Source organism: Chiroxiphia lanceolata, chromosome 12, assembly GCF_009829145.1.
Source record: "Chiroxiphia lanceolata isolate bChiLan1 chromosome 12, bChiLan1.pri, whole genome shotgun sequence".
In the NCBI taxonomy this organism is placed as follows: Eukaryota; Metazoa; Chordata; class Aves; order Passeriformes; family Pipridae; genus Chiroxiphia; species Chiroxiphia lanceolata.
This window is the reverse complement of record NC_045648.1, coordinates 11,418,060-11,431,085: the sequence shown is the minus strand read 5'-3', so window position 1 is coordinate 11,431,085 and position 13,026 is coordinate 11,418,060. Positions and strand designations below refer to the sequence as shown.

The 13,026-nt window shown below is 43.8% G+C and overlaps 1 protein-coding gene across 12 annotated transcripts in view; it reads left to right on the top strand.

Annotated features, from left to right (window-relative positions):
• SEMA6D (semaphorin 6D) overlaps positions 1-13,026 on the top strand; it is a 132,939-nt gene that overhangs the window by 95,385 nt on the left and 24,528 nt on the right. For 8 of the 12 annotated variants that reach the window (XM_032699728.1, XM_032699723.1, XM_032699725.1 and 5 more), the window contains exon 1: positions 6,302-6,398. The exons of 1 other annotated variant lie outside the window; for it this stretch is intronic. The gene's annotated coding sequence lies outside the window, so the exon portion shown is untranslated. 3 more of the 12 variants (XM_032699716.1, XM_032699718.1, XM_032699719.1) reach the window with 3 other exon arrangements.

Below are 13,026 nucleotides of genomic sequence, written 5' to 3'. Positions count from 1 at the left end.
AGTGAGGAAAAGTGGAGGTAAACCACTGTGGATGGTGAATCTGTGCTGAGTACAGCTGTATGACAAATGAAATTCTGAAAATTAAAATTGTAGCCTGTGAGGAAGATCACCTATTAATCTTGGAAGTGTGCCATTAAATCTAATTACAGTAGTTTGTTGATATTACCTTAGATGTTTTAAATAAATTCCCCATCAAAAGATGGGTGCTGTAATATACCTAAATGAAAACCTAATCACTGTACAGAAAAATGGAGTTTTCTGGCTTTCAATCATTCCTGTAGACATTTAAAGGGCTGAAGGGAGTTTGCAACACTTACCACTCTACACCTGGCCCCAAAAGGCACCATGACAATGCCTTAAGCTTGGTTTTTCTGTTCCCAGCTCTCTGCCCTGTACAATTGTCCCTCTCTGGGATTTTTTTTTTGGTTTTTTTTTTTACAATACTATTCTTTTGCAAGGATCAGGAAATAGTCATGTTTTACTATTGCAATGATCTTTGCAGGAAAGTGCCATGGCAAGAACCGTTGCCCTGAAAGAGTCAGTTTTACAAAGTTAAGCCTGATGGGGAGCTTACAGGCAGGAAAGACCAGTTTTACAAGACTGTGCCCAGTTATGTTTATTGCTTGAATCCCTCTTATTAGCTTTGTCATACAGTCATCCAGATTTCACTCTTAAGCACATTTCAAGCAGTAAAACACACAGGACAACACATTACAAGCATTGTGTCTCTGTCTCTCCCATCTTTGCTGACATGGGTTCTCTCTGCCAGCCCCACAGCCTCAGCAGAGGAGGAATTTCTGGCTTTCCACTGCCTCAGGTTCATCTGCACAGGATCCTGCATGATCCTCTCTGGCTGACCCATGCAGCATACTGCCAAAGCTTAGAAAAAATTATTTGTTTTACAATTATTTTTATTCATTACTGGCACACCTCTTCTACCTCCCCAGAGGTAGTTGGGGGAATTGAAAAACCAACATATTGAATTTCAGCCGGACTTTTGCCTAAGTAAGACTTGAGAGCAGCTATTAGATTTATCACTTAAATATTCAATATAGAAACAGTGTTCTGTATGCTTCTCGAGGCAAACTGGTGTCAGATGATCGTGGGTGGTCATGAATGACACTGTGGACTCATTTCTTACACCAGCCAGAACGATAAATTACAAGAGTGAAAGCATATGCACAAGGTGATCCTATGCAGAGACAGGATAAAGTTGCCAAGTTTGGGTGCACAGCCCATCACAGTTAGCAGAAAATTATCACTACACCTTCAAGTGACAGGCATACAACCTGGGATTTCTACACATCCCTCTAACTGAGGAGGCAGATTAGAAGAATATAAAAAAGAGAGCACGGTGATGTTGAGAGCACGGTGATGTTGTTAATGGTTGAACTCAATTATCTTAAAGGTCTTTTCCAACCTAAATGATTCTATGTTAATTTTTGACAGTCAGAAATGCTTTAAACACAACTCTCAACACAATACCCAAGAAGATGCTATGAGAAAGTGTTGAAACTGTTTTGTGTCCGCCTGTATTTTACAAAATAGTAATTGCCTAAAAGCACCTCCTATAATCTTCTGACAACTGACAAGGGTGAAAAGGAGGGTTTCCCATCCTTTGGAAAATATGAGAAAATTATCTTCTTTCCTGTAAGCATTATAAAGAACTACATTCATGTGATACTTGAATTGGATACTATTTACAAGGATAAATGTGCAATGTCTTTTCTTAAACTTCCCACTCTTTATACAATACTTGAGTTATAACCAATTATTTGCCTGTATCAACACAGCACAGGCTTATTACATTGGCAGTTTGCTACTTTTAACCTATTGGTGTAAATCATGAGCAACAATGTTCTGAAATGTCTCACTTCTGACTTGCGTTGATACTGCTACAAGCTCAGGACTTGAAAAAGGAAAATGGCTTTTTTGCTTTGCCAGCCAAACACTGGGATTTTCACCTATATTCCCCCAGGCAACAAGGTTTAGGGTGATTGAACAGGGACAGGATTTAAATGCAGGCAGACTAAAGACCCATCTTGGGATCTAAACCATGGGGAGTGGAGGTGAATAAGTGGCTACAAATAGGGCAATAGCTACAGTAAGGGTTCATGAAGACTGGATGCTAAAGCCAGGAATGGTTGGCATCCTAACAGAGGTGGGCATTAGAAAACACCTAATTCTGCTTTGTGCAGGCTAAAGGTGGAGTACCATAATGAGCTATCAGTTTCAGCTTATGTGGCTTTAACCCTGTTCTGGTGATGAGCTGTGAAGCATTATAGCTTGATCTTCCTATTTTCTACATTTATGTTCTTAAAAATCCAAATGAGAGAATTCTTCACCAATCGATAGAGATAAAAAGCCTGTTTTTCTTGGAAATTGTTCTACATTTATTCACCTATTACACATGCCTGCCCTGCCCTGTGCAATGGCTCCCCAGATATTGAGAAGACATGAAAGCACATAAAACCAGAGCTGTATAAAAATAACTTTTCTAGGTCGTTAATAGAAACTAATATTATCAGACAGTCTAATGTTTACCCCTGCTATGGGAGCATTACTCATTGAATAGCACCTTAAATTGTCCAACTAATTTTATGCACTCATAATAAATAAATTCTATTCTCTTTTATTATCAAACTTAATTACAGGCAAGGTAAGTCATAACACCCGCACTTTGCAATTTAGATTTAAAGACAATGAATATAAAAAATGCTTGTCTACTTCATCAGAAATTATGTATTGATCCATATTACATTACCAATTCCTCTATACAATGCCATGCAATAGGCAGATGTCTGTACACACTGGCAAAATGTGGTGATTTTTGGAAGAAAAAAAAGAGAAGGGAGAGAGAAAATATTTAGCTAAAACAAAACTACTCTTAGGATATAACATCATCACTTCTTGGCACTGCTGTGACTTGACCATCCTTCTGTAACTGAGGTTTGCTGTTTTTATTGGAAATGACACAGCTTAAATGAACATGTCCTCAAAATGTAAGTTTCCTTGTGTTAGCATGCTGAGTCACTGATTCAGCTCTGGCTCAGGCAGGAGGAAACCATCAATGCCATTTTCCTTGGCACTTGGTATTTCCTAGGGATGCGCCATTTGAGCAAACTTTCCTGTGTGACCATGCTCTGAAGGTGATTTTCTGAACTTACAAACTGCCCTGCACTGTGTGCGCTTGCGCTTCCTTACCAAATCACCGTGTGGCTGAAGAGGTGATTTTAATTAACACACCTGCTTGCTGAAAGCAGCTCAGCCTTGGTTATAAACCCAATGGAGGCATTTAAGCACAAAGAAATGTCTGGTTTAAACACATATTAGTTTAGTATTATCCATATATTAATGAATCAAGGACTCAAGATGGTGTTCGAACAGATGGCGGTTCTATTATCAGTATGTAAATTTTTAATATTTTGCTTACATTTTCAAATTCATGAACAAGTGTTGCTTAAGTCTGTAAAACACTTAGAAGGTGAAAAGTCCTTTAGACTGTAGGAATAATCCATATGCTAAACCCATGAGATAGGGTGGGTAAGTGCTCTCATTACCACCTGGAGCACAGGGACAGTCTGGTTGGAGCCAGAGCTGGTCCTGGGGCATTCCTGGCTCTTGGGCTGACACTCAGCCCATTTTATTGTGGCTCTGTACTTTCAGATTCTGCTGATGTGTTTCTTTTACAAATCAATCATTCTAGGGCTAATTAACATTTAAAAGCCAGGTTTCTTTTAATTCCATTAGTATATTTGTGACAAGAAACGTGTTGGCAGAATCCAAAGGTTAAGAGTTACAATGAAGAACAAGTTTTAGGATAAATGAAAGTTAAGGCCTAAAACAGCCTGACAATACCCCATTAATCTGCACACTATTGACACAATAGTGGTCTGTTGTGTCAATGAGGATTTAAGAAGCTTTGCAGCACATGTTACTGATAGTTTATCATATCAATAGGAGCTGCATATATTTGTGTTTAAAACCTGTGGCTGTGTAATTCCCTGACTGCACACATATTGTAAGTGCACATACTTTAAATCCTTACATAAAGTGGTTTCTAGCCATGCAGCAAATTTTGAAATGATAATAAACTACCGTATTTAACTGTAGACACAAGATATTAGTCTTGGCTATACCAAAATCCTCTAAAATGCTGTACTTCAAACTGGAACTCTTTGCCCTACAGGAATGTGATCCGATGCTCAACATTGTGTCACCTGCCTAATTGAAGCAGAAGGAGATTTAAACCATATTAGTCTCTCATCTTGATATATGGAAGCCTTGAGACAGCTTGTGGCTGGGAGGTAGAGCAGGGAAGAAAGGTCCCTTCCCACAAGCGGCCCTTCTCAGAGCAGAGGGGAGTGTGCAGCCACAGCCCAAGCAGATGCCACAGGCTGTGCATCCAATGCCCCCCACTGTAGGGATAACCGAGCAACATTGCAGAGTAATTTCTATGTGGCAGTCACAAAAGGGATCTGTCGAATGAAAATATGAGTGGCTCTTCTAGTACTGCCGTTTTTCTGGCTGGCACTACCGTCAGGCGTTTCAAAAACCAAGAAGCAAATCCCACATTTGTAATGCCCTGGTGTGGGTAACTTGCACCAAGGTACCCCTCTGTACCCCTGATAAATCCTCACAACAGTGGGTTTGCTCCAAGGGTTTGACTTCGAGTGCAAAGGCCACAGAGCTATTCTGTGAAACGGATCCTTCTGTTTGAAGCACTTTCAGCTTTTTTTGTCCTCAGGTTGCAATTTGATTCCTAACCAAGCGAGTACTCTCTATCACAGCATTTTCGTGCACTGTGCAAATTTTGATGCTTTTCAGATTAGGGCTGTTCACGAGAAAGGGGAAATAATGTCCTTACACCTTTAACCAGGCAGCAGCTCCTGGGGTGCCACATCGCCGTGCTCTGTTCGCTGCGAGGAAGCCCATAATGATCTCGCCTTTAGCCTGTCACCACTAGGAAACATCAGAGTGAGACAGCCAAGGGGCCGAGTTGCCAAAAACGTCCTATTCCCATGGCTGGGAGATTTTGTTGGCACAATCTCTAAAGAGAATTTACTATGGGCCAAATCCTGGCGCCCTTGCTTAGATGAATCAGTTCTCAAGAAGAAACGCTCCCACTGCGAGTGGTGTGTGTGCACAAAAACCTGCCAGATCAGCCCAAAATACTGCTTGGGAGTATCAAGTGTTTGTCTTCCAGAGGGGCAGGAGAGCTGTGGGGAGCAACCGGCCCAAGGATTTGTCATGGAGGCAGTGCACAGCTAAGGGGCAGAAATTTGGGAACTGCACGTGAACGAAGAAGATATTCCACAGCAAAAATCTCTAAATTATTTTTACTCAGTGTTTTACTTATTTCCCATAAAACAAACACAGATGATACGGTTTGGCGAGTAATCCTTTATTACTCCTTGCAGGGGCATCCAAAATATTCCATGGCACTTTAAGCCTTAATTAATTTATCTTTCATGTGAAGAAAAAATGAATTAGTGACAGCTATTTCCTGGACTTCATTTCTAGGATTAAACCCTTTGTTTCTGGAATATCTGAGGGGATTTTGGACAGGCATTTAAAAAGATGTCATTTCAAGGACATCCCCCCCCAGCACCACACGCGAAGTACTCGACTGCAAAATCATTAGCCTGCAAAATTGCATCGCTCGCAACGACTTTTTTCTTTCCACGTAGAAGCGAAAATTTGTCTTAAGAAGCGAAGGTGGCGTCGGCGATGAAGAAAACGCCTCCCCATGGCTTCGCCCCAGCTGTTTACCTCCGCGGCCGCGGGGGCGGGAGAGGGTGGGCAGGTTTGCCGAGACGGGTGTTGGGAGGGGTAAAACTACGGGCGAAGTTTTGCCGGAGCTCGGCGCACCGGGCCGGGGCCGCTCGGTGCGGGATCGGGGCGGCGCCCGGCGCTGCCCGCGGCGGGGGAGGCGGAGGCGGGGGGGCCGCGGCCGGGGCGGTGCCGGGGCCGGTGCTGGTCCGCCCCCGCCCCGCCATGGCGCGACTCGTCGCCGAGCCCCGCCGGCCGCGGGCCGCGCTCCCGCTGCGGTGAGACCCAAAAGTTGTACGCGGTGGCGGCGCGGAGGACGGGCGAGAATAAACCCCTTAGCGGGAGGTGGAGGGAGGCAAGGAGGGAAGGGGTGGGTGGGCTCTGCCGGGCGCGCCTTCCCCGCGCCGCCCCGGCTCCCAGCGCAGCGCCGGGATGGGGCGCCCGGCGGGGGCCGGCGGGCGGAGCGGAGCGGGCGGCCCCGCCGGCGGGCGGCGGCCGCGGGCAGCAGCAGGTACGGGGAGCGCTGCCGAGCGGAGCGGGAGGGAGCCGGCGCTGGCCGGGGACGGGGCGGCCGGAGCGGAGCTGTGGGGCTCGTCCCCAGCGAAGTCGCCCCGGGGCGCTCTGGGGTGAGTCGAGGCTGTGGCGCCGCGTCGGGGGCTGAGCCCGCCCGGCCGCGGGGCTCGGCGCTGCCGGCGGGGCGGGCGCCCGGCGAGGCGTGATTTACGGGCTCCCCGGCAGCAGCCGGGCGCTGGGAGGCAGAGGGAGCTGTGTTTCCAGCTCCCCATCAATTATGGATGGAAACAAATACTGGAGTCAGTTGTGAATTATCCCCGCGCCGCGGCGGGGGCAGCTCCGCGCCGCCCTCCTGCCGAAAACAATGCTCAGGTGCGGAGCGGGGAAACTTTCTTTTTTTTTTTTTTTTTTTTTCGGGGAGGGGGGGTGGAGGCGTTTCGGCGCTGCAGAAACCGATACAGCTGCTTTCAGGGAGTAATTAGGAAGGGTTTAAAGCCTTCTTTATTATTTATAAGGATGAATGGAAATGAAAGGTCGCACAGATATTTCTAGGTGGCTATCCGGGTTGTGTTTTAAAGGGCTGGGGGATGGTGGTGCGGGTTTTTTTGTGATTGTCGTTGTGTTTTATCTTGTGAGTTGAAAAATGCGATTAAGTGCTTTAGGTTGATGTGTTGAAAACATTGTAGTTCCGGTGGATATCCCACTTGTTAGCATGAATATAGCTAGTCTTAAATTAGTGGTTTTCTGCCAATCTCTTGAGTTGTTTCTTACTTCTGGTCAAGATTATGTCTGTATCACAGGCATTAGCCTGTGAGTAATTTGAGCAAAATTCAGCCCTCAGTGTGTAAAGTCATTTGTATTTATATGTGTGTGTGGCTTAGAATACATTTACTTTTGAGCATAGCAACAGCAATGATGGTTCATAATGCTCACATATGTGGCACTTGCTGTACAGATGGTATTGTAGCTTATCCATGTACACACACAAGCTTCACACATAATGTGCAGGAATTACAGCAAACTTCCTCCAGAATACTGTTCAGTGCTCTGTAAATGAGTGGCATTTTTTTCTCCTGGTTATTTCCCTTGGAGAAAAAAACATGCATCTTTATTGGGATACCTTTGTACTCCAAGTTTTTGGTCTTATTAATGTGTTTTAATTCCCTAAATATTATGTGAAGGAACAGCTTCCTACTGTCTTAGAGGCTTTTACTGCTGGTCTGTTGCTCTCACATACAAATACTTTCACAGAGAATTTTCTGAGGTTCTCTCCTTTTCCCAAGTCCAACAGGAAGCTCATTGTAAAGCTTTGCAATTACTTTTGTGGCAAAAGAGAATAGATGTTTTTCCTGCTTTATTCACACTATAAAATTCTATGTACCTCCAAAGTCTACTTCAGTTCCTTTCAGTAAATTAAGCTGTACGTAATCATGTTTAATGTAGTAAGTGACAGGCATATTTTGTTATGTTGGCAGATATTGTATAAACATTTACTCTGGCTTAGATAAATACAAATTGCCAGCTTAGTGCTCTGATTTCTTTTCTATATAATCATGAACTTGAACACTTTTTGTTTTAACTAATATAAAACTCAGGCTTTCTTAAATCAGAAAGGAAAAGTTTGTAGTAAGAATTTATTAGCATTCTGAATTATGTAGCTCAGATTTGTTTCCAAAAAGATAGCCAAAAAAGTATAACCCAGAGGCTCTAAATTGGTTTATTTAACCAGCTTCCCACTTTCATCTGCACCTTTAGTTACAGTGAACATTCCTCCCCCATATCCTGCAGTCTGTCACTACCTGTTCTCCTTTATGGTCGAGATGCAACAAAGATAACATCATTTTCTAAATGTGCTTTGTGTGATGCAGGAGTGTGTGCCAGGAATACAGTGATGGCCCTGTCAAAGCTCTACAAACCAGCTGTATGGCTGCGGGTTTTTTCCCCCAGCCTCTCGTGCCCTTTGAGCTGGACCATCTGAACGTTTCTGGGAACGGCTGAGCTGAGCTGGCTATTGCAGCAGATACTATAGCCCTTAGAGCCACCATAACTTTGCTGTGTATTTATGAAGAGCACACTTTTAGATAGAATGCTTAATTATATATGCAATCCACTCTGACTAAATTGGCCTTTGATCCAATCAGTCCTGTCATGAGAGGTGTGGGAAGGAAAACAAAAGTCCATCACAGAAGCTCACCTCAAAGTGTATAACAGGCATTTGTAGCAATGTATCTTCTGGTCTTACTGCAGTTGATCACATGCAGATTTCAGCTCTGGAGTTTTAGAAGGTTTGAATTCTTTTTAAAACATTAGTGCACTTAACAGAGGATTCAATATCCTCTGAAATCAGGTGAAGCCCAATTGGATGGATAGAACCTGTGTGGAAATGTTGAAATGCTATGGTTGTTCTTCCTTCTGAAAAAAAAAAAAAAGAAAGAAATTTGAAATCTGAAGTCTAGTGGAGATCATGTGTGAATACAGTCAGTTTTCATCAAGTGTTTTACAAGTGATATGACTGAGACTGTTTCAGTTCTAGTCTTTGTGAGACAAAGGAAATAGCTATATCAACAGCTTCTGTGCCTGTATAAGCTTATGTTGAGCTTACTTATGTGATCTGATATTTTTCAAGGCATAGACTATGTGTTTACTTTGCTTGCTGAACAGAGGAGATGGTGGTTGATTACATACTTGTCATTAAACATGCCTCTAATTCCAGATTGATAAAATCAGATACCTTTCCACTTGATAAAGTAATAATTTGCTCCACAAGTAATTAAGAAAAAATAGAATAAGGCATCTTACTTGCATTGGGTAGTACAAGTTATTTTAAGTCTTAGCAACTCTGTATGTAATTAAAACAGTTCAAATGTCGCTTTCGTCAAAACTGCTGCTCGAACAGATGATCTCTTTTCTTACGCATCTGATAAGCTACAGCAGTTACTGCTAAAATCTATCTAAGTCATCTTATTAAGTTGTTGCTTGTTCTGTGAATAGCTGCCAGCCTCGAGTTCAAAAGAAAGCGGGTTCTGATTTGTTCCCATGTCACATGGAAGAGGTGTGCAGTGAAAATCGTGTTACTGCCCTTTCAATGCTGTTTCCTGGAGCTCTGTGTGTTGTGTGCCATAGCCCACTTTCCCTCGTTGTGGCTTGACAGTAATTACAGTACAGCTAATATTACAGTTGATTCAGTTTATTCAGACGGGAAGGCTGTTGAATTGTCCCACTTCCAAAGTCAAATGTTTGTGTTAACCACAGAGATCAAATCTGTAGTGCACATATATAACATATGAGTAGTGTTTATTTCCCTAACTTTTCTGTTCCACTCAGCTTTTGTTAACTAACCCAGATTAGCATTTTAACAACCCTGAAGTGAACTTCTGCCATTCTCCCTGCTTGGACAGTGTGTGTAGACCATCCATCATCCTGTCCTTGGCCACAACAGGCTACTGGCTCCATAACCATTTGGAGCTACACAGAAACCATCCGACTGTGAACAGCACAGCTGGCTACAGCAATTTTTTCTTCCACGCCAGTGGCAGCATTGTCTGGCTATGGTAACTAAAGTTAACATCCAGAACGTGAAGTTTCTTTCATTCTGGCTCCCCTGCCCAGCCCCGCTGCGGCTCGGTGTGCACACCTGCAGGAGGAAGGGCTGCAAAATGGCTGTGAGGAGCGAGGCAACTGCTGGACTCCTTCTTTTCGAGGCTCCAGTTTGGAGACAGCAACCTGTTGTCTGGAGTGGGGTTACATTAACTCTGTCCCTACTCGAGAGGGAGCTTGCTGGCTGAGTCCTGGGCGCTGTCAGTGTGCGGGTCGGGGTGTGCTTTGAGAGCCGCCAGCTAAAGAAACAGAACTTGCCGCTTTAACTTGGCCACGCAAACTGCCAAGGAGCACAAAAAGAAATGGAGAATTTCGGCTGTGTATTTCACACATTCTTGTAGAAGCCTTTTTAGTTCCACAACGGAAACCATGTGATTTTGCAGGATCTGTGCCCAGACTCTAATACTTGCTACAGATGCTTTCCTTGGTTTGTTTTGCAGATCTATGAATGCAATAGGAAAGAAGTCGTTACGGGATTTGTTGTTTTAATTCTGATGTGTGCTATGAATGGCAGGTAACCAGCAGGTGAATGTACTTGTGGCTCTCTGCTAATTTTACTTGTTGAGATTTTTGCATAATTTAAATAAATTGGCCTAGTATGGCTGTCTGTCATGTGTGAGCCACTGCTTTCTTGCTGGAAAAGAACTTTTGATTTCAAGAGCAAAGGAGGTCAAGAGGTATTACCAGGAAGGGAGGGGCTAGATGGGACTGGAGGAGCAAAGAAGTGGTGGTGGAAGAGGAGCAAGGAGCTCAAGCAAGCAACATTTGTTCTGTCCAAAACGGTTACAAACCTTGTAAATGAAATCAGTCCCTGGACAGCTTTGATTTATATTCTCACACAGCAGATTGGCCTTGGTCTGCCTGACCTTGGTAACATAACAGAGGTCGTATTTGCACACAGATACTCTTCTTGCAAAAAGGTTTGTTGTTGCCGTTACTTTCTTTTTTTTTTTTTTAACCATTGCATCTAAGAGGCAAGTTGCAGCCCAGGTTTCTAATTGGATAGGTACTGGATAAACACAGACTAAAAAGGATGGATCCTGTTCCCACAGTGGATGGTTTAAGAGAAGAGATGGCAAATAGGTACAGCCAGGCAGTGGTCTCTGGAAGCTGGAGAGCCGTGTTGTACTGCATAATCAGCAGCTGTGCCAGCGCACAAGCCACCTAAGCATAGCTGAGCTGTGTGTGTTGGGAAGAGGGGGCACACGGGATTGGAGGCATCAGAAGCAAAGGGGAGCTTTGAAGAGAACTTGGGATGAGAATGAAAAGTTAATTGGCAGATGCATGCTGGGGGGCTCTTCAAGTGTGTGAAGGACAGCAGGGAGGCAAACACAGAGGTGCTTGTCTGGAAGGGTAACGAGTGAGCAGTGGGGACCATCATCACAGCCCGTCAGAGGTGGGAGTGAAACCTCAGAAGAGATGAGAGCCGATCAGCTGGTCACTCAGCTCAGCTACTGCAATAATAGGCTTTTCTTAATGTGAGCTACATAGTTTATCTTTCTTTTACCAAATGGTCATGGCAGCTGGGACTCTGCTTTCTCAAGCAGCAGTCAAGTAGCAGTTCACACCTCTGTTGGGTTGGACCTTCCTCAGAGCTTTATTGTAGTGTGAAACAAAAGGTATTTCCCTCAAGTGCTGCTGCCTGGCTTCCCAGGCCGAGTATGGGTGCTGGTGGTGGGCAGGGACTGCAGTGCCAACAGGAGGTGTTGCTGCTATTTCTGTGTGTGTCTGTCATGACAGATGCACTTTGGGGTCAAAAGAAAACTTTCACGCTTGTATTTCAAGCCTCTGCTTATATTGTGCCTCCATTTAGGTACCCCCTTCCCATGTTGTGTGAACACCTACATGTTCTATCGGGCTGTGTAACCATCCTGGTTTGGGAGACTACAGGGAAGAAAAATGTATATTACAAAAACCTCAGTGTATAGTTAAGGCTATAGTATTAAAATTTTAGCTAGTGTTTGAATGTAGCCTAGTGTTAGGGAGCATGACTGTACCTGTTGCTGTGATGGGGGTTAAAACAAGAAAGGGCTGTAAGCAGTCTGTGTGTTCCCTAAGCAGCACTCTGGTGTGAAATACCAGAGCACTGCCTGGCGGGTCAGGAAGGTTCAGTGCCCTGTGGAAGCAACTGGAACCAACCAAGCTGGAAGGCAGGAGAGGACCCTCCGGCTCTTCAATAGTTGTCCCAGAGCCAGCATTGGCACCCCTGGCAAATATACCTCTTTTGTGTATTGCCACCTAGGGACGAGTGCTGAGGAGAAGGGTAAGGCTAACAGAGGAAAAGCAGTAGTGTGAAAGCTGTCAACACTGTGTGAGCAACGTCCCCAGGTGTCTCATGAAAGGAGTAATGAGGGGGTGTGGGGGGGAAATAATCTTGAAGAGTTGAATGGTTTATTTCAATTTGCAAACTTCTCTCTGTGACAGTTTCTTTAACCCAGCACGTGTTTATCAAAGATTAACACCAAAAAGCCAGTAATTTGTTTTTGCTCAGTAACTCATATTTTTTCTTCATAAAGTAAATGCTGTGGATATTTTTAGCATTATGTAGGTTTTTTTCCTTGATGATAACCTCAGACAAAAATAATCAAATCTCATGCTTTGGGGATTAATCTGATTTCCTGCAAGGGTACAGATAGAATTTTTTTTTTTCTTGTGTACCACTGTACAGATTTTACTGTGAGAGTGGATTATGGCTTTTCCTCCCTCTAAAGCATCAGGTTTTCATCCTCACCAAAAACGTAACAAACACTGCTCGTGGTTGAACAGTGGTCTTTGGGGGCAAACTATGCCAGCACAAACCTAAATGTGTTTGGTGCAGATGTATAAGAAAAATAGACCTGCAGATTTAAATAGTGTGGGGGTGAGTCATGTTGACACTGGGCCAATATTACTGGTGACAACACAAGGATTTAAGGAAACATTGTAATTGTATTGGGCATCTGAGGAGGTCTGTGTGGAAGAGAGAAGGAGACAGGCTGTAATATAAGGCTTTAAAACCCTTCCCTGATTTGCTACAGATTTCCTTCTGACCTTGATTCAAGCACTTGTAGTCCATATGTTACTGATTTGAATATCTTTTTTATTTTTAATTTTAAAGGTCTGATCTGTGCCTTCTCTGTGGCGTACTAGTCAAAATGCCAAAGC